General features: G+C 34.2%; 1 long non-coding RNA gene across 1 annotated transcript; it reads right to left on the reverse strand.

Moving 5' to 3' along the window:
* Window positions 1-17,986: 17,986 nt before the first annotated feature.
* On the reverse strand, window positions 17,987-21,593 carry LOC149954550 (uncharacterized). The gene is made up of 5 exons (XR_016479793.1): window positions 21,568-21,593; window positions 21,260-21,304; window positions 20,391-20,509; window positions 19,866-20,033; window positions 17,987-19,078 (listed from the first exon to the last, which is right to left on the reverse strand). It is a non-coding gene; the product is annotated as an uncharacterized LOC149954550 (long non-coding RNA).
* Window positions 21,594-22,161: the final 568 nt, after the last annotated feature.

The following is a 22,161-nucleotide window of genomic DNA, read 5'->3' on the forward strand; positions in this document are numbered from 1 at the left end:
GGCTGCCGTTACCATGGAAGTGCCCTATCGATCCGTCTTTCGCGTTGATTCTAGTTTCAGCGGGCTGTTGGCTTGCGCGAGACTTCATTGCAATTTTATACCTGCAAAGCGGGTTTGGATTCTCGTCTATATGTACGCTCGGGACTCTGCCTGCGTAGATGGCTTTCTCAAGGGAACATTTTTTCCCGTTGCTTAAAAGGCAAAATATACAAAGTGCAAATCTGGTTTTTCAACTAAAATGCTAACGTCAGAGTTTTTTATCAGAAGAATTTAAACGAAACTCGCTATCTAAGTTAGTAAAAAATATATAAATAAATTATAACCATTGGGAAAAAAGTTTCAAAGGAACCCGTAATTTTATTTGGAGTTATAGAGAAGCTCGACAAACATCACCGCACGTGGAAGGCATCGTATTAAAATGAAGAGATAGAGATGGGTTGGCCAACTATAGAGTACTAGAAGAAATTTCTATAATAAATCTGAACTAAATGGGCAAAGTACTATATAGTACTAGAAGATACTACTTGAATTTTAGAGGAATTTTTAGAACACTTAAGTTAGTTACTAGAATTCTAGACCAAATCGCTATTAAAGGTTTATACTATAAGACGAAATGATTAAATTTATAAAAAAAATAACACTATACTTCTAGAAGATATTGGTTGCATTTTGGAGGAATTTAGAGATTACTATAGAAAGTTGCTAGAATTCTATCTGAAATTATTAGAGTTCCATCTGAAATTATCAGAGTTCTATCGGAAATTATTAGAGTTCTTTCTGAAATTATTAGAGTTCTATCGGAAATTATGAGAGTTCTATCCATTTGAAAATATATGTTTTGTATAAACTGAAGGTGTAATCTTAAATGCTAGTAAGTTATAATATTACCCTATTTTCAAATATAGTACATTGATGATTGAATGGTTGTAAAAGGCTGTAAACGTAACTGATAACCGATAACAAAGGTTGTACGCATTTCCGTAATCCTGAAATCGGTGCACAAAGGTTTAAGAAGAGATTAACTCAAACAAATAACTTCCATATCAATTCGGAGGGATATACAATGTTTTTGCGCGCAGACGGCTCTTTAGGCAGTCCTTGTATGGCATTCACGAGGTTTATTTTTAGCCATTCGCGATGTCGTCGAGATGCTCGGCTTTTTCGATATTAATATTTTCCTTTGAAATCGGGAGGACCCTATATTGCCCTGAAATATCGGGCCGCTTCCTTTAAGCCCGCGGAATGGTATTTTTCAGCTTTAATAGACGCGCGGGACAGGGTCGTAAATTTTAGGCAATGGCTCTCAGCCCCGGAGATCAGGAGATGGGAAGCTTGTTGAAAGAACTTTATTATACGGGTCGCGATATCGCCCTATATCCCAACTTTCGGAATCGACCCGACGCGTATAAACTCAATAGCTTTAACGTAATTCAAGTATTAAATATGGTGTAATTTGACCCAACCCTATACATGCACTGGCGGTTAAGGCCGTTATCGTCAGTAAAGAAAGATGTCGCCTCTTAAATGTTCCCTCTAAAATTCATATTTGGTCTGGTTTCCTGTTATAGTTATTTAACCCAAAGACCCAGGTTTTCTTCTGCCTGTCACCAGGGTATTTGGTTGGAAGGAAAGTAAATTAAAAGGGTGAAGTAAACCTAGGCCTTTAAGGATGCTACAATAACACCGTAGATGAACTTACAACCTTCTTCCAAAATCGTACGCTCAAGCGAAGATTATAGTTAATTTCGGACGAACGTGGTGGAGCTGCGATCAGTTACGACACTACTTTGTTAATACACAGATGGAGACTCTTATGGAATCTGCAGAAGCTGTTCCTAATTATCGAAACTCAAAGTAAAGGACTCAAACGGTGGCTCTCGTTGTATCTTGGGGCAATCTGAACAACAAAATCTTACAATTTCTCCAGTTTTAAGAACGTCAATAACTTATGGTGATTGTTTAAGTCGAACTATTAGGATGGTACAGATCACAATAACGGGAAGCCTAAACTAACGCCATAGGTCACTGAGGTCATGCTGAGTTATGTCGTCCAAACGAAATCCTCGTCTAATTTTTTTCCTTAATCCGTACGCGTCGTATAGTATTGCCTTTAAGCCTCCCCTTCGTATAGATAAAACACTAGTGGTGAATCATTCTAATAATTTCTGGATTTATTAAACATTTATACTCTATTAATGATGACATGGCGCTTCAGTCATTTTTGGGAAGTACAAATGTTTTAAAGCACCTATTGAAAAATGCAGTATGACGTGCGCTAGTGGAAATCAAGCTTTACGAAATTTTATTTTCGCCAACGCTTGTGACTGTTGACAACCAGACTTTTCCACTAGCTTGGGAAATGGCGCGTCACTCAACTTTGGGACGTACAAACGTTTTCACTGCGGTAAAGACAAATAGATTATAACGCGAGCTTGTGGAAACCAAGGCTTAGAAAATAACAGAATTTTTTTGCGTCGGGCCCTAGTGAAAACCAGCCTTAACGATTAGTCTACAATAGCGCGCGTCACTTAACTTTAGGGCTTACATTATTGCGCACGCTAGGAGAAAGTCTTTTTAAAAACCTTGGGAGAAAGTAAACTTAAGGCAAATGCGTAAGAAGGCTAGAAACTAAATTGTGGCCGGGGCGTACAAAATCCCAAAGACGGCACGGCTCTGAATCTATCTTTAATAACAGAAAGGTATAATAATTTCTGTTGAAGAACGTTGTAAAAAATTAATAATGCGTAAAAGATTTTCAACGTTTTTTAAGATTTTTATCATAAGTAACATAATAACATAAGTATGGCACAGAACGAACTCGGTTAATGATAGTCTGTCATGGAGTGATTGCGAAATATTAAGTTTCCGAACCGAAAACTCGTCCCTTCCTACTCTTTCCGTTGGCAATAGTTGATTAGTTTGATGGCGAGAAATATGAGTGTGCACGCGTTTAGGTTTGAAATTTGAAAATAACTAACTTCTGAAATGTAGCTAGTGTTTATAATAGTTATTTTTATCTTCCGATTTAATAATTCATCATTATTTTACAAAAATTGGCGTTTTTTACACTTTTGAAAGAAATCAATTTTCAATAGGCCTTATCCTCCAAATACTAGGAGCAGTTCGCGGAGAGTTGTCACTCCGTAGGTACGTAATGGTTTACGTGGTCATTGGCGAAACAGACTATCATTTAAAAAAATGCATCGGGTGAATAGGAAATGTCATACTCATGTTTATTATGTTGCTTATGCTTTTATTTATAACATTGTCTATTTGTGACTGCTTTATAAATATGATATCTTTTCCCAAGCATTTCCCTTTAGAGTGTCGGTATGGTTTCTCTGGTGCTCACTGAATTTAAAGTCACCAAAAAAGATTGAAAATAAAGTAGTAACATATAATTATAGGTATCATATACTTACATTTTGGAACATTTGTCATATTTCGTTTTGACCGTTCAGCAATTAAGCTTATCACGAGGCTTACATACAGTGGCGCCGCCAGGATTTTTTCCCACGTAGGCCCTACAATTTGGGGCCCCCTCTTGCCCACCAATTTTTAATATATTTACTTCAACCATAAGTAACATAATAAACATAACACTACCTATTTACCTAATGCATTTTTTAAATAATAGTCTGTTTCGCCATTGACTGTGTAAATTATTATGTGACTAAAGACTAATAACTGTCGGCGAATTCCTCTTAGTCTTTGGAAATCGCCGAGTAATACAGCCAAGGCCCATTAAAAATTGAAATGCTTTCAAAAATGTAAATAACGCTTACTTTGTGTGAAAATATTTATGCATTATTATATCAGGAGATAAAAATAACTATTATAAACATTAAACATTAGCTAGTTATTTCAGAGAGGTTACCCGTAGACCTCTCTACAATGTCGAACGGTTCTCTCCCGCCTTTACGGGCACTACGAGCTGACCATCTAATTGTACCACTATTGAGTAAACACAGTATTTCTTACCCCGCCCCCCATATAGGGCAGGCACAAAATAAAAAAAGAAAGTGAGTCACCCTTTTCTTTGAAATAATACACTACATGTCTACATCTCTGCTACTGACGATTATTTCATAATAGTCAAAATGTAGCGAAGAGAACTATATACAAGCCTTAAATCTAGTCACAAGATAGCTTGTTGTTTGTTCAGAGCCATACCTAGTCCAAATGGCACCCTGGGCCAAAAACCAAAACGGCGCCCCCAGAACCTTAAGTAGAAATTTTTAAATTTTCAATATCTAATGTAAATGAAAATCATCGATTTTGCGCCCCTAACATTTTGGCGCCCTGGCCCCTGCCCCTCTTGCCCTACCCAAGGGACGGTTCTGTGTTTGTTTATTTCTCTAGCCACGCGCGTAACTATGGAACGCCATTTCGGCCAAAATTACGGAAACTGTAGTTGTGTACTTCGTGGCATGACGCGTACTTCGTAGCGGGTTGTTTCCTACGTGGAGATAGTTTTTTCGAGCGACACGTTCTTTCTCTACTCACTAAACCGATTTTCAGTATCGTCAAATATTTTTAAAAATACGGGGGGTCGGAGGTCTTTCACATCGGTAATATCATAAGTAACATAACTATATGTATGACAATTATGGAAAATAAAATAATAATAATAATTTATTATCGTTAATAGTTAAGAGAGTTGTACATAGGGGGGTGGGAGGTCTTTCACATCGGTAATATCATAAGTTACATAATAACTATAACTATGATAATTATGAAAATTATCATTAAACTGGTTTTCAGTATCGTCAAAAGTTAGTTTCCAAATAATTAATAGCGCAGTTCCGCAAATAACAAGTTGGCAAGCCAAAATATACCTCTCCTCGGAAGAATTGTCAATAGTGGTATTAATTTCTCGAGATAACCCTTAAGGATAAATCTCCGCAATTTAGAGTTATTTGTTTAAAATGTTATCCCAGTTCTATCCCGCCCGGTATAAAATTTTAATTATAATTAAAATAATTGAGACGAAACGACCAATTTTAATTTATTCAGAATATCATAAGTTAAGTAGTTACAACAGTGAGTTAGACGTACTATAGCAGGCACAATTGAACTAAACCCTTTTTACAGTACAAGTTTATCAGTTGAATATAATACGACGCAAATTTTAATGGAAGAAATATCTACAGAGGGTATTATAACGACCGTTCGCTTTTTGGTTTATAATTTTAACGGAATTAGGCCGATTTTAATTAAACGAGAGATTATCGAAATTTTGTTAAAAGAATATTCCCTAAGGCCGCGCGATAAATTTACGAGAATAATTTCCCGAACTGTAATGTTGTGGGCGAGTGATTAGAAAATAAAATTTCAACCAGAATTATGCAAAATTATAAATGTTTATTTTTATTCAGAACAGTCTATGGAACGTTCTAGATTTAACTTTCATCAATAACCCAACAATATATATTCTGTCTACGTAATTGTACAGAACTGGTACTTAAGTGTCTAAGACTAGATTTGTCTTAGTTCATCTTGATTGAAACATAAACCAAAACACTTAAGTAAATATTATAAATTATACTGAGTAATTTTAACTAAATTCAAACTACCTAACTACAAACTCCGTCTTAATTAACAGCTGAGAGCTTTTCGCTACTAATTACTTCCAATCTACTTAATTAGCCTAACAGGTTGAGTTGACAATTTCAAGGGTATAATTAGGTTATTCCAATTAAAAAAAAATAACAATCAATTTTATCTTACAGCTGACTTGAGTTAGTCAGTGGTGTAGTCGGGCCAGGGCGTCGCCCCGGTGCTTTTTTCAAAGGCAGGGCCCCACCCCGCCTTGGTTTATCCATTTTGCCAGGGCACGCCCTGCTCTTTTTTTCCACTTGCCAGGGCGCGCCTTGTGAATTTATGATAAATTTTGGCCGCAGAAAAATGCCATAACAACTTCAAATCGTTACCTAGGTACGGCCAACTTCGATCGAAGTTGGACCTACATTTATAGCAGCCGGTATAGCCAAATTCGGTTACGCGCGAAATCGAAGTTGGCCGTACCCAGATAGCGCCCCGGTTCTTTTTATTTTAGGACTAAACCACTGGAGTTAGTTCACAATTACTTTAACACTTTCAGTCTTAAGCACGCACTGTTCATACACTTAAGTACATTCACTCACGTTCCAAACGCGAAACACAATTTAACTCTTTTCTTGACCGAAGACTGAACATACTAATTAAAACCGCAAAGTTACGTCATAACTTTTGACCGACACCAGGACCCCGTCCTGTAGTATTTCGTCTGACAGCCAAGAACTAAGAAAGACTAAATCTTCTAAATTGACGGCAACGGCCTTAAATACCTTTATTTCGTGTTTTTTTTGACTTCTCGAGATTTGACTAAAGTTCGAAAAATTGAAGAGATTATATTTTTTACCCGGTTTGATTGATAGTTCTCCATACGGTGGCGCTATATTATTACTTTTACATAGTTTCCGCGGGAGTTTTGAATAATTATCCTTTTTCTAAGCGTTATTAAAAGGTAAAAAACCCGCCTTATCATAATGGTTTCTTTACTTTTTATTTTCCTAAAGGAAGTCAATGGCTCGGCGGTAAACTATCTGCATTGTCACATTCCTGAACACGATCAAATAAATTAAAATACTCAGATATTTAATTAAATATAATATTATTATAATTTATAAATATTTAATTAAATATAAGATTAATATAATTTATAAATATTTAAGTAAATATAAGATTAATATAATTTATTAATATTTAATTAAATATAAGATTGATAAAATTTATAAATATTTAATTAAATATAAGATTAATATAATTTATAAATATTTAATTAAATATAAAATTAATATAATATATAAATATTTAAAATGATGTAGAATAAATTATAATACCTAACGTTATAACTTTGTAAATGACATTCGCCAAAGCTGTTTTTTAGAAAAACACCGTTACTTAACAAGCGTTGGTGGCTGAGTGGTTATAGTAAATCTCTTACACGAGGCAGACCCAGGTTCGATTCCCGGCCGGCGCCAACAAATCGCAAATTGATACTAAGACGAATACCGTGAACAATTGGTGGAAACCCTGCCATTGGACGTTGAGAGGCTGCATAACACTCAGCATTCGATCCGTCCCTGAGTCATTAAGTAGAAGCTGGAGACGCAGACACACCACAATCTCTACACCCACAAACGACATAACACGAACTCAACATGCACAACCATCAAAACCCAATCACAACAAACTCGACACTCACAACCGTCATAACACGAACTCAACATTCACAACCTACGCATAAACATTACAAAAACGTAATACACCAAACCGTCACGACGGTGAGCGAAAAAACACCATCCAAACCAAACCGCAAATGCAATCGTTAACGCTCACCGTCACCCTTCGAGAAACTGCGTACGCAATGATTAACCTTTGCACGGAAAATGCGACTCACAGACAGACCCACAGACAGACACGGTGATTGTAATTCCCCTCCAGGGTACAAAGTCCCCTCGGAGAGGTAAAAAGACCAACCAAACCTACCCTAACCGCAAATCAATCCGTTAACGCTAACCGTCACACGGTGGTTTTGACAACCCTTCGAGAAACTGCGTACGCAATGATTAACCTTTGCCCCGAAAATGCGAACGCGTTCGCAGGCCTGACTGACAGACAGACAGACCCACAGACAGACACGGTGATTGTATAACCCCTCCTAGGGGACTTTGTCTCCTCGGAGAGGTAAAATCATTCCTTTTACTTGTGATGCGTATGTCGTTACGACTTGTTTCCTTATCTATTGTTACCAATTTCTTTCGTCGAAGGGATTCGAGCCCTCCGCTATTCCTCTCACAACGGGAGATGTCGCCAACGTGTCAAAAAGGAAGGAACTGATTTACGGAGAAACTCTGTCCGAGGAATAATTCATTTTTCAGTTTATTTCACATTTTACAACTCTCAAAAATCTTAATGTTAAGGGGAATATAACTTCTAATATATCTGTGTAAGGTTAAAATATAAACCGCTTTCTCCTAGAGATTTGGACATTTCCGGCTCTACTTTGAAAAAAGTATTTAAAACCGTATTTAAAATACTACCCAACACTGGAGTTAATTAAAACGCAAACCGAGAACTTCTCTCTCACGACGTAAAAATATATGTTACGGTATTATTGAAATATGGCAAGTTTGCAGGTAAACCCGCGTAAACATGATCTACCCCACCTATACACTCTTTTTCGCGGTCTTTTTGCCCCTTCTTTTTGGCCGCATGCTAGTCGGCCATTACCTGCACTCTTAAAAATATTGGGTTGTTTTGACCCAAATTGGGTTGTATTTTTACCCGTTGTTGGGTCAGTATTTAACTGAACAAAATATTGGGTTGTTTTCGTTTTCACCCAAAAAGGGTTATTTTCATAACGCTTTTTTGGGTTAAATTTAAAAGTTACCCAAATATGGATTGAACATTAGCCCAAAATATCGTTAATATGTGACTTAATTTTGGGTTATAATATAACAATTAATTGGGTTGTTTTCTTTACCCATTGTTGGGTCAGTATTTAACCAAACAAAATATTGGGTGGTTTTCGTTTTCACCAAAAATGGGTTATTTTAATAACGATATTTTGGGTTAAAGTTATAAGTTTCCCAAAATATGGTTAATATATTACTCAATTTTGGGTTATAAATTAACAATTAATTTGGTTGTATAAAAGTATGTCTTGAAATTATAAGCCTTCCAATTTTATTCTTTGTACCTGCATGTCCTGTTAAGATTTTTTTCTATGGGGATATAAAGATGCCTATAAATTGACCACTCATTCAATTTTGTTTCCACAAAAACATCCATTTATAAATTTGATCACACTTGAAAGAATACCGTAAGGCCTTGGCAATTGGCAATAAATTTAAACATAGGAGCTCATTACGTTCTTCCGCTGAAATATCAACACAACATAAAAATAAATTTAAAATATTGGAAAAAATTTTAATTATAAATAGTAAATAAATTTAAAAATATTCTATACCTTTAGAATCAAAAAATAAGAATCCTTTCAAGCACTCGTGGAAACGATGCAAGAATGGCGCAAAATCTTTAATTTCCCGTCTTCTAAAGACTACAAGTTCGATGGACATATTTTCGATGCTCATATCGCCTCTGGCGCGTGGGAACTTTAAATTCGATAGTATGACCCAATTTTGCGTTGCTATTATATTATCTTGAGAACAACCTAATTTTGGTTAACCCAAATTTTGCGTTTCAAGATTTTCAACTACATTTGGGTTATTTTTGACTAAAAAAGTAGCTAAAAATGAAATAACCAAAATCATTTAACCCAATATTATTAAGAGGGTGGAACCACCGGTGGGGGGTCTAGGCTGGAGTCTTTGGTTACAGGATATGGAGAATGGGGGTTAAGGGGGGTAAACTCAACATGAACGCGCCCAGCAAAATTACCAAAAAAAAGAGTGTATATCTGCAGTTGTTTTGACCTGTCCAGCCTGCAAACTGCTGAATTTGGTTTTTATCGTGATCAGGATTGACCTCCGACCCCCCGTATTTTTAAAACTATTTGACGATACTGAAAACCAATTTCATGATAATTTCCATAATTGTCATACATATAGTTCTTATGTTACTTATGATATTACCGATGTGAAAGACCTCCCACCCCCCGTATTTTTAAAAATATTTGACGATACTGAAAACCAATTTAATGATAATTTTCATAATTGTTATACATACAGTTCTTATGTTACTTATGATATTACCGATGTGAAAGACCTCCGACCCCCCGTATTTTTAAAAATATTTGACGATACTGAAAACCAATTTAATGATAATTTTCATAATTGTTATACATACAGTTCTTATGTTACTTATGATATTACCGATGTGAAAGACCTCCGACCCCCCGTATTTTTAAAAATATTTGACGATACTGAAAACCAATTTAATGATAATTTTCATAATTGTTATACATACAGTTCTTATGTTACTTATGGTATTACCGATGTGAAAGACCTCCGACCCCCCGTATTTTTAAAAATATTTGACGATACTGAAAACCAATTTAATGATAATTTTCATAATTGTTATACATACAGTTCTTATGTTACTTATGATATTACCGATGTGAAAGACCTCCGACTCCCCGTATTTTTAAAAATATTTGACGATACTGAAAACCAATTTAATGATAATTTTCATAATTGTTATACATACAGTTCTTATGTTACTTATGATATTACCGATGTGAAAGACCTCCGACCCCCCGTATTTTTAAAAATATTTGACGATACTGAAAACCAATTTAATGATAATTTTCATAATTGTTATACATACAGTTCTTATGTTACTTATGATAGTACCGATGTGAAAGACCTCCCACCCCCCGTATTTGTAAAAATATTTGACGATACTGAAAACCAATTTCATGATAATTTTCATAATTGTTATACATACAGTTCTTATGTTACTTATGATATTACCGATGTGAAAGACCTCCCACCCCCCGTATTTTTAAAAATATTTGACGATACTGAAAACCAATTTAATGATAATTTTCATAATTGTTATACATACAGTTCTTATGTTACTTATGATATTACCGATGTGAAAGACCTCCGACCCCCCGTATTTTTAAAAATATTTGACGATACTGAAAAATAATTTAATGATAATTTTCATAATTGTTATACATACAGTTCTTATGTTACTTATGATATTACCGATGTGAAAGACCTCCAACCCCCCGTATTTTAAAAAATATTTGACGATACTGAAAACCAATTTAATGATAATTTTCATAATTGTTATACATACAGTTCTTATGTTACTTATGATATTACCGATGTGAAAGACCTCCGACCCCCCGTATTTTTAAAAATATTTGACGATACTGAAAACCAATTTAATGATAATTTTCATAATTGTTATACATACAGTTCTTATGTTACTTATGATATTACCGATGTGAAAGACCTCCCACCCCCCGTATTTTTAAAAATATTTGACGATACTGAAAACCAATTTAATGATAATTTTCATAATTGTTATACATACAGTTCTTATGTTACTTATGATATTACCGATGTGAAAGACCTCCGACCCCCCGTATTTTTAAAAATATTTGACGATACTGAAAACCAATTTAATGATAATTTTCATAATTGTTATACATACAGTTCTTATGTTACTTATGATATTACCGATGTGAAAGACCTCCGACCCCCCGTATTTTTAAAAATATTTGACGATACTGAAAACCAATTTAATGATAATTTTCATAATTGTTATACATACAGTTCTTATGTTACTTATGATATTACCGATGTGAAAGACCTCCGACTCCCCGTATTTTTAAAAATATTTGACGATACTGAAAACCAATTTAATGATAATTTTCATAATTGTTATACATACAGTTCTTATGTTACTTATAATATTACCGATGTGAAAGACCTCCCACCCCCCGTATTTTTAAAAATATTTGACGATACTGAAAACCAATTTAATGATAATTTTCATAATTGTTATACATACAGTTCTTATGTTACTTATGATATTACCGATGTGAAAGACCTCCGACCCCCCGTATTTTTAAAAATATTTGACGATACTGAAAACCAATTTAATGATAATTTTCATAATTGTTATACATACAGTTCTTATGTTACTTATGATATTACCGATGTGAAAGACCTCCGACCCCCCGTATTTTTAAAAATATTTGACGATACTGAAAACCAATTTAATGATAATTTTCATAATTGTTATACATACAGTTCTTATGTTACTTATGATATTACCGATGTGAAAGACCTCCGACCCCCCGTATTTTTAAAAATATTTGACGATACTGAAAACCAATTTAATGATAATTTTCATAATTGTTATACATACAATTCTTATGTTACTTATGATATTACCGATGTGAAAGACCTACCACCCCCCGTATTTTTAAAAATATTTGACGATACTGAAAACCAATTTAATGATAATTTTCATAATTGTTATACATACAGTTCTTATGTTACTTATGATATTACCGATGTGAAAGACCTCCGACCCCCCGTATTTTTAAAAATATTTGACGATACTGAAAACCAATTTAATGATAATTTTCATAATTGTTATACATACAGTTCTTATGTTACTTATGATATTACCGATGTGAAAGACCTCCGACCCCCCGTATTTTTAAAAATATTTGACGATACTGAAAACCAATTTAATGATAATTTTCATAATTGTTATACATACAGTTTTTATGTTACTTATGATATTACCGATGTGAAAGACCTCCCACCCCCCGTATTTTTAAAAATATTTGACGATACTGAAAACCAATTTAATGATAATTTTCATAATTGTTATACATACAGTTCTTATGTTACTTATGATATTACCGATGTGAAAGACCTCCGACCCCCCGTATTTTTAAAAATATTTGACGATACTGAAAACCAATTTAATGATAATTTTCATAATTGTTATACATACAGTTCTTATGTTACTTATGATATTACCGATGTGAAAGACCTCCGACCCCCCGTATTTTTAAAAATATTTGACGATACTGAAAACCAATTTAATGATAATTTTCATAATTGTTATACATACAGTTCTTATGTTACTTATGATATTACCGATGTGAAAGACCTCCGACCCCCCGTATTTTTAAAAATATTTGACGATACTGAAAACCAATTTAATGATAATTTTCATAATTGTTATACATACAATTCTTATGTTACTTATGATATTACCGATGTGAAAGACCTACCACCCCCCGTATTTTTAAAAATATTTGACGATACTGAAAACCAATTTAATGATAATTTTCATAATTGTTATACATACAGTTCTTATGTTACTTATGATATTACCGATGTGAAAGACCTCCCACCCCCCGTATTTTTAAAAATATTTGACGATACTGAAAACCAATTTAATGATAATTTTCATAATTGTTATACATACAGTTCTTATGTTACTTATGATATTACCGATGTGAAAGACCTCCGACCCCCCGTATTTTTAAAAATATTTGACGATACTGAAAACCAATTTAATGATAATTTTCATAATTGTTATACATACAGTTCTTATGTTCCTTATGATATTACCGATGTGAAAGACCTCCGACCCCCCGTATTTTTAAAAATATTTGACGATACTGAAAACCAATTTAATGATAATTTTCATAATTGTTATACATACAGTTCTTATGTTACTTATGATATTACCGATGTGAAAGACCTCCGACCCCCCGTATTTTTAAAAATATTTGACGATACTGAAAACCAATTTAATGATAATTTTCATAATTGTTATACATACAGTTCTTATGTTACTTATGATATTACCGATGTGAAAGACCTCCGACCCCCCGTATTTTTAAAAATATTTGACGATACTGAAAACCAATTTAATGATAATTTTCATAATTGTTATACATACAGTTCTTATGTTACTTATGATAGTACCGATGTGAAAGACCTCCCACCCCCCGTATTTTTAAAAATATTTGACGATACTGAAAACCAATTTAATGATAATTTTCATAATTGTTATACATACAGTTCTTATGTTACTTATGATATTACCGATGTGAAAGACCTCCGACCCCCCGTATTTTTAAAAATATTTGACGATACTGAAAACCAATTTAATGATAATTTTCATAATTGTTATACATACAGTTCTTATGTTACTTATGATATTACCGATGTGAAAGACCTCCGACCCCCCGTATTTTTAAAAATATTTGACGATACTGAAAACCAATTTAATGATAATTTTCATAATTGTTATACATACAGTTCTTATGTTACTTATGATATTACCGATGTGAAAGACCTCCGACCCCCCGTATTTTTAAAAATATTTGACGATACTGAAAACCAATTTAATGATAATTTTCATAATTGTTATACATACAGTTCTTATGTTACTTATGATATTACCGATGTGAAAGACCTCCGACCCCCGTATTTTTAAAAATATTTGACGATACTGAAAACCAATTTAATGATAATTTTCATAATTGTTATACATACAGTTCTTATGTTACTTATGATAGTACCGATGTGAAAGACCTCCCACCCCCCGTATTTTTAAAAATATTTGACGATACTGAAAACCAATTTAATGATAATTTTCATAATTGTTATACATACAGTTCTTATGTTACTTATGATATTACCGATGTGAAAGACCTCCGACCCCCCGTATTTTTAAAAATATTTGACGATACTGAAAACCAATTTAATGATAATTTTCATAATTGTTATACATACAGTTCTTATGTTACTTATGATATTACCGATGTGAAAGACCTCCGACCCCCCGTATTTTTAAAAATATTTGACGATACTGAAAACCAATTTAATGATAATTTTCATAATTGTTATACATACAGTTCTTATGTTACTTATGATATTACCGATGTGAAAGACCTCCCACCCCCCGTATTTTTAAAAATATTTGACGATACTGAAAACCAATTTAATGATAATTTTCATAATTGTTATACATACAGTTCTTATGTTACTTATGATATTACCGATGTGAAAGACCTCCCACCCCCCGTATTTTTAAAACTATTTGACGATACTGAAAATCGGTTTAGTGAGTAGAGAAAGAACGGTGTCGCTCGAAAAAACTATCTCCACGTAGGAAACAACCCGCTACGAAGTACGCGTCATGCCTTGAAGTACACATCATGCCACGAAGTACACATCATGCCACGTAGCAAACTACCGTCCCCGCACGTGGGAAACAACTCACTACGCAGTCAACACTTCGCCCCGATGTATAAACATCTGTCCCCGAAGTACACAACTACAGTTTCCGTAATTTTGGCCGAAACGGCGTTCCATACGTAACTCCCCCTCAGCGGGATGAGAAGTGACGGCCGCGTAAGGCACTCGTTGCGATTTTGCTTACGCCCTTACCCCCTGGTATTATACAATGGGTATTATCCTTTTTAAATGGAGTAAATATAAACCCATAAAATATGTGCATTAGTTGATAGTCACAAGTTTGAAATTTTTCAGCAATTTCTCTATTAATTCGGCTACGGAAAATTTACCAATATGAAAAAATAGGGCCCCTTTTTTAATAAATTTGGGGCCCCCTCTAGTTTTCCACGTAGGCACGTGCCTACTCGTGTCTATTGCTGGCGTCGCCACTGCTTACATAGTCACGTAGACCTAGCGCAAAAGCTAATAAAAGATGGTTTCTTTTCGCCTGTTCTCGGACTAAAAGTGTAGTCTATTTAACCCTAAAATGTTTTATTCGCCTATTCCGAGGATGATAATTACTCCGCTCCATAAACTATTCGCTTGTTCCGGAGCATTAAGGCTACTCTCTTTACTCCTTTAGGAGTAAATTGGATTTTGTCGTCTGCTAGCCAGAATTTATCTGATGATAATGATTAATGCAGCCATATTTTTACTCCGACTCAAACTATTCGCCATAACAGAATCGGAGTAAAAGGTCGTCATAGCCTTACTCTTCTTACCCTACTCCGAAATCCCGGAACAAGCGAAAAGAAACCACCAATTCTTGGATTTTCGTTTGATAAGCAGACGATTTGCTATTTTAAAAAAGCGTCTGCTAAGTAGAGAAAAATCCACCAGTTTATGATCTTCTCTTATGTAGTTGAACTACATTTCTTGATGAATTTTATTCATTCGTTTATTTTTCGATTATTAGAAATAAGATAAAGGCTCAGTTATTAGCGTTTGGTTTTCACACTCTTTATAAGATCTGTCCTTCCTCGTAATTATATTATTATAATTATACCATAAATGTATCTTCCTCAATGAACCTTTTCGTAACTTTTAACGGGTCTTGAAATACACGTCTTCAACTTTGGATGGGTAATGCAAGGACGATTAAAGAATGGAACGCCAGTCTGGCGGAATTTTGCAGCCATCTTCTTCAAGGAAATTTCGAACTAGTCGGGGGTAAAAGGGGGGAAACGATCTTCGGTATTAAGTAGCTAACGCCATCTACTTTTAGCTTGAACCATATAATGTGTATTCTGCTATATTATTTTGGCGCGTAAAAGCGATAGATTCCCACAAAGTATGTTCCTTGGTTTCATCTTCCTTGATCTTAATCTTAAATAATGGGCAAAGTTTGTGTGTTTCAATCATGTAAAAATTCATCCGCGAAAATAAACAGAGATCCAAGTTTGCAAAACCTTTTTTTTTATACCTTTTCCCAAACCAAGCCGGCAGTTTGAGAAAGGCCAAAAATGGGTTTCAGCTGTTAATTTAAAAGAATTTACTTTAACCTCAGTAAACAGAAACCATTTTGTATGTTCAAAACATTTCCAAGGTGGGGAAGGGCCTACTAAAGAACATCCAGTTCCAATTAAAGACGAAACTGGAGATTTATTTGTTACACATGAACTGGTAAGTTAAGTTTCGTCCTTGTTTTGGTTCTTCGATCATAATTATTCGAATCACTTATTTGATTCAGGGCTATTGTGAAAATGACACTGTCAACGAAGATTCACAATTACAAATTAATATCGCTGGATGTGTTGAGGAAGATGATTTGTGTTTATTACAACCTAAAGATAATGCAAAAACAATCTATAATAGTGGTGGCCTTATTCATGCTTCTCCTGATGACCCAAAAAGCTTTACTAACTTGCAAAGACAGAAAATCTCTACATTGGAACAATAAACCTTTCGTCACTTATCAGTCGGTGGCTATTTGTAGTGACATTTATTTTATCTAAGGTGTTTTTTGGCGTTTTAGCAAGAGTACAAAGCAAAATTAAGGCTTCTTTGGTCAATGAAAAAAATGAGCCTAGTTTCACTAGTTCCATAATGCATTTCTAAAAAAAGTTAAAACTATATGATACTTATTTTTTAGCGGTAGTTCATAATTATATTACCATTACGTTTGGTCCCAACTTTCGATATGTTCGAAGAATTTTGAAGAACTGGTTTAAATATTGCTCCGCAGTTGCTCCGCAGTTGCTATTTAAAAATTCCGAATTGTATAGCGGATCTAAAATTGAAAAGTAATTAAAGCCAAGGCCTCAAAGCCGGTATTCCTATAGGAATAGGCACGTAATATATATTTCCAAGGAAGATTAAAGAAGATTAATTACAGATTCTTTAATTTTCCTTGATATTTCTTACCTTTGAAATCTCCAAATCTTCTTTAGAATAATTATGATTGCGTTTAATTATTGAATACATCTTCATTGCTTCTTCTGACTAGATTATGTACACAGTACCCGTATCATACGGGCCGTATGATGTCGCTAGCTTCGTCAACTTTCACCATCTTTATTGGATCTGAACTGAACTAAAGAGCGTTTCCCCTACGAACCTTGAAGAAGCTGGCTGCAAAATTCCGCCAGACTGGCGTTCCATTCTTTAATCTTCCTTGGGTAATGTAACTTAGAATAGTACCGTAATATAACAAAGTCTGGAATTAGCTTTTTCTGTTAACATATAGGCACCTAGCAATGGCCTTAGCCTCGAAGCGCGTCTCAGTTTTACTGACTGCAAAAATACCAAAATTGTGGAAACCACTCAAATACTTTTTAAAAAGTGGGAGGAAAAGCGTTCTAAGAATGATTAGTGACTGACCCATGTTTTCCCTCTCTGTAAAGTTGAGATTGGTTTTATCATGGACACTGTATTTCTAACCGACCTGACTCTATGTAAAACATTTAAAATCTCTAAAAATTAGTTTTGTCTAAAATTTTATCTAAATTAACGTGTTCACGTTTCGCTACCTTATTTCCAAAACCAGGTAACTCGAAAAATTATTTTTCGATAAAATTCCTATTGGGTTTAATAAGTTACAAAGTGATTATATCATGGTTAAAAAAATGAATGTATATATTTATTTCTTTATACTTGGGGAGAACGACTTGGATCCTCCCCCCGTCGTGAAAGGGGAACAAATTAGATACTGGGTCAATCAATTTAGATATTTTTATTATTGTCAAGTAAGTGAACTGGTTATTTTATACAAAATAATTATAGGATTAAAAGCACAAAAGTTAGAAAATACATATAAATTACCGATAAGTGCGATTGTGTAAATTTCAAAGAAAATTGTACATATTCGTTTCAGATATAAGAGGGCTTAAAAACATTCAGGGTTAATTATGTAAAATATTCAAAAGATTTATTTCGTGCACAGATGGAAAATAAAAAAAAATAAATGTTAATTTTTCCTGTTGTACAATATGTTTTAAAATTATTTTTTTACCACTAAATGCAAGGTGGAAAATGAAACAGAAAACCAACAGATACATTTATATCTATGTCAAGTTTTGGAAAGCCCTGCAATTTTGAACCGTGATAGTTTGGGAACGGTTTATCCGATTACGATACATATATAACGAAATTTTTCTCAATTGAATCGGAAAAATAGTTTTCGAAATAACCAGCGGAAAGTTGGAATGGCTGGAGTGACAATCTGTATTTGTATATTTTCGGTGTGAGTTGCAGCTAATTACTGAAGTGAACAAATACTTTAATGATGAGTAGTTCTTGCTACTTGAGGGAATACTTCAGGTCGTAACTGTTTTCTAAATTAATTTGCTGAGTAAGACAATTTTTGTTTATATTAAAAAACACACCTTCAATGTGTGTGTTTTTTTTTAATTTTCAAAATATGTATTTAAGGTTATAATTAGAATAAAATTGGGTTTTTGAAAATTTAGAGTATATTTTGATACAAAATACACGTATTAATTATTTTGGAGATACAATTCCCCAATACCTAATAAAAAAAATACATTTTAGAGTTTAAAATATTCTGTTTGCCGGGTTATTTGTGTACAGAATCACAACGCAGAAAATATTTTGAGAATAAAAATATTTTTTTAAGTAAAATTATACGTTTTGGAAAGTTAAAATCAACAAAGTTCAAGTTGCGTCGGTATTTATTTTGTGAATGTAACAAATGCATCTGTTGAAAGGTTGATTAAGAAATGTGCAGTCTCCGCTGAGTGCATAGTGCAGTTTCCTGCATTGTCTCCTGCAGGTTGGGGCTTTTAGAGTCGGATTTCCGTCTTTGCATATTTCCCTGGAGGCTGAAGTTAGAAATTATCAATGAGCTAGTCGTCACAAATGCCACATATTGACAATATTTATAATTATTCAAACTATCATAAGTCTATAATATTGTTCCATAAGTTTGTCACTTTGGGGAATATTTTACTGAGAGCTAGTAACGGAGTGACGTCATCACAAGAAGAAAAACTCCCCCTTGCGAGGCGCTGTCAAAGGCTACGTGTGACGCGTTAGCAAGCGGACGCAAAACTGCGACGGAGCCCGTAATACAGTCGGTCTTGTAAATAGCTTTAGGGGGTTTTCCCGCGAGTTCTTCGGTTTCCCCTTCCATAAAAACTTTTAAAGGTTAACGGTAATAGTTAGTGTAGAGAGCTGTTGTCTTGCGTGGCATGTAGGGCTTGCTACCACCCTCCTAAGCATTGCAACCCGGCCACCTGTTTAAAGGCATAATAAGTCGCTAGATGACTTTGGCCTAAAGTGGTGCCTTGGGTATTAGCCTAGCTGATTATTATTATTATTATTATTAGCTCTCAGTAAAGTTTTTGCATGTGAAGAATACGAAGTGTGCCATTTATGTAACAATGTTATACACTTATGAAACTATGCATGGTAGGCTAGTGTAAGTTAATAATTACCTAGTCATTTCTGCTAAGTGCACTTTCCGGCAAAAATCGTGTTGCCAATATTATATTTGCAAATTATATTATCCGTAAATTCGCAAGTTATATTACAATTATCAAGTGGTCTGACCACATATTTTCTGTTAACCCTGAATAAATGTTCTTATTTATAAAACAGATTTCTTACTCTTTAAGACAGCACCGCAGACCTTTTCTCTTGGCTTTAAGATGTGGATGACGTGCGTGAGATTTCTTCTGCACCAGTTTCCCCAGACTTTCTTCCTGTTCTTCATGATCCACAATAAATCTCTCTTTTTGTCGCAGAAATCAGCCTTGGCATACGGTGGACATATCCCTTTTAGTTGCAAACAAATATTATATCAATATACTACAAAGTTAATTTCAATATTTCTCCTGTTAGGCCTGATGAAAGGTGTAAAAGGTTTATATGTAGGACATGCAAACTATATATGTAATTTTTGTGCCGTCCGAATTGATTTTGTGCACAAGCCCTTTTAGTGCCATTTCAGTTAGCTGCTTTTCCTTTTAGCTTCATTTAGATCCAATGAATTTTAAAAGATGTTATGGCACATCTCGCAGAAAAGACAAGACCACACAAGATATTAAGATACATTTTTAATCTTTTTAAATGCCAGTTTTAAGAGAAACTCACCATTAAAAATGGTTTTAAAAGATAGTATGTTTCACTTACTTAGGTCGAATTCTCCATCTTCATATCCAAAGACTCCGTAGTCACAATTGGCTACAGTCACCAAAGCGAACACAAAAACGACCAAATAAATGAAATATTGACAGTAATTATCTTGAAACCTAAAATTTAATTAAAGAATTTGAAAGAAAAATAATTTATGACATTGGAAACACTTCAACTTGTTTATATATTTTTTCAAGAAAGTATTCAGGTCAACAGATAATATCTGTAAAACCACGCCCCTCCGCCTTTTCGCGTGTAATCTTCGACCCTGTAAGGGGTAATTAACTCAGGAGCGAATGCAGGCTCTTAATGCGTGTTTGATTTTTCCGGGAACCATAAACACAGAGTTTATAGCCGCACCGTTATATTATCTGTTAACATGAATACCTTTTCGATTTTGTACTATCAATTGATCTAATTTTCCGGTGTAAAGTTTGCTTAGCGAAGTCAAACATAATTTGCGCATTTAGGATGTTTGTGATGGTTTTAATATTGTTGAATTTAACGGTCTTCAATGACAAAGCCGAAACATAATTAATTCCAAAAAAGTTAAAATTTCGTTTAAAGTTACCATTTCTATCGCTAACAGTGCACAGAGTTAAAAATTTTATGGAATTAATTTATTGTTTCTTTTGCAAAATGATATTAACAGAGGTTGTCGTATAAAAGCTGGAAACTGTAATGATTAGGAAAAATCATGCTTTATTATTAAATTGATTTCTTCCCATTTTTGAGCCAAATAGAAAGGCAGGTTAAAATATTTATGGTGTATTTCCAATTTACATAATACTAAGGTCTTCAGAAATTAAAAATATTTCTGATTTCAAAGCAAGATGCTGCCATCGATTTTTTTAAGGAACTAGTACCAGCCGGAAGTGGTGGCGCGCTTCTGTAATCTCGCTTCTGAGAGGCTAGAAAGAGGGATTGCATGCGTTAATCACGTCGATTCTACACCAAGTGCTTCCGACACGATGTCCGGGTCACTAATGGCCCCGGTTTAAACCACGCAACTATGACGTAGTCAAACTTCAAACCTGATTAATCACGTGAAACATCTGAAAAACGAAGTATAAAATGAAAATTCCTAAGATGCAGTTCAATATAGTGAACTACCGAAGCTCAGTACGTCATAGCTGTAAGTGGTTTGAGCATGGTGCGCTAGTAAAAGACGTACTTGGTCAACGGCACTGCACAGCGAGACCTCTTTCTTTTTGAGAAGGTCCCAGTAGTGGTTTATTGGTGCAAAAAAGACAAATACAATTGGTAAGGTAATATATTAAGCATAGCACCATTTTCCCTCCTAGCTAAGAAGTACTTGTGTTTAGGAAGGTCAAAAATTTTAATTGTGAAATATAACCAAAATTAATAACAATCAGCTAGGCTAATACCCGAAACGTACCGATATTAATGACTTTAAGGTTTAGCCTTAATCCAGATACAGCCTGATAACAAAAAGTAGATAAAAGAGTTTAATAGATCTCTTACGAGATCTAGACCATTCATATGATACTTGCACTTTCGCATAACGCCTATAGGATATATTATTCCGATTGAATATGTAAAATTTAAAAATAACACTATCAAGAGATATTTACTTTATTTATAAATCAGATGTTCTCTCTATAATATATTTTTTAAATTTTGTTTTTTAAAAACTATTATAGGACGACCTCTAGAATCTCAAATTTTGTCACCCCTGTCCCTTCACCATATGACAGAGGTGACAAAATTTCAGATTCTAGATGTCATCTTTTTGAAGGTCGAGATC

Source organism: Leiobunum rupestre, chromosome 3, assembly GCF_980474605.1.
Source record: "Leiobunum rupestre chromosome 3, qqLeiRupe1.1.hap1, whole genome shotgun sequence".
In the NCBI taxonomy this organism is placed as follows: domain Eukaryota; kingdom Metazoa; phylum Arthropoda; class Arachnida; order Opiliones; family Sclerosomatidae; genus Leiobunum; species Leiobunum rupestre.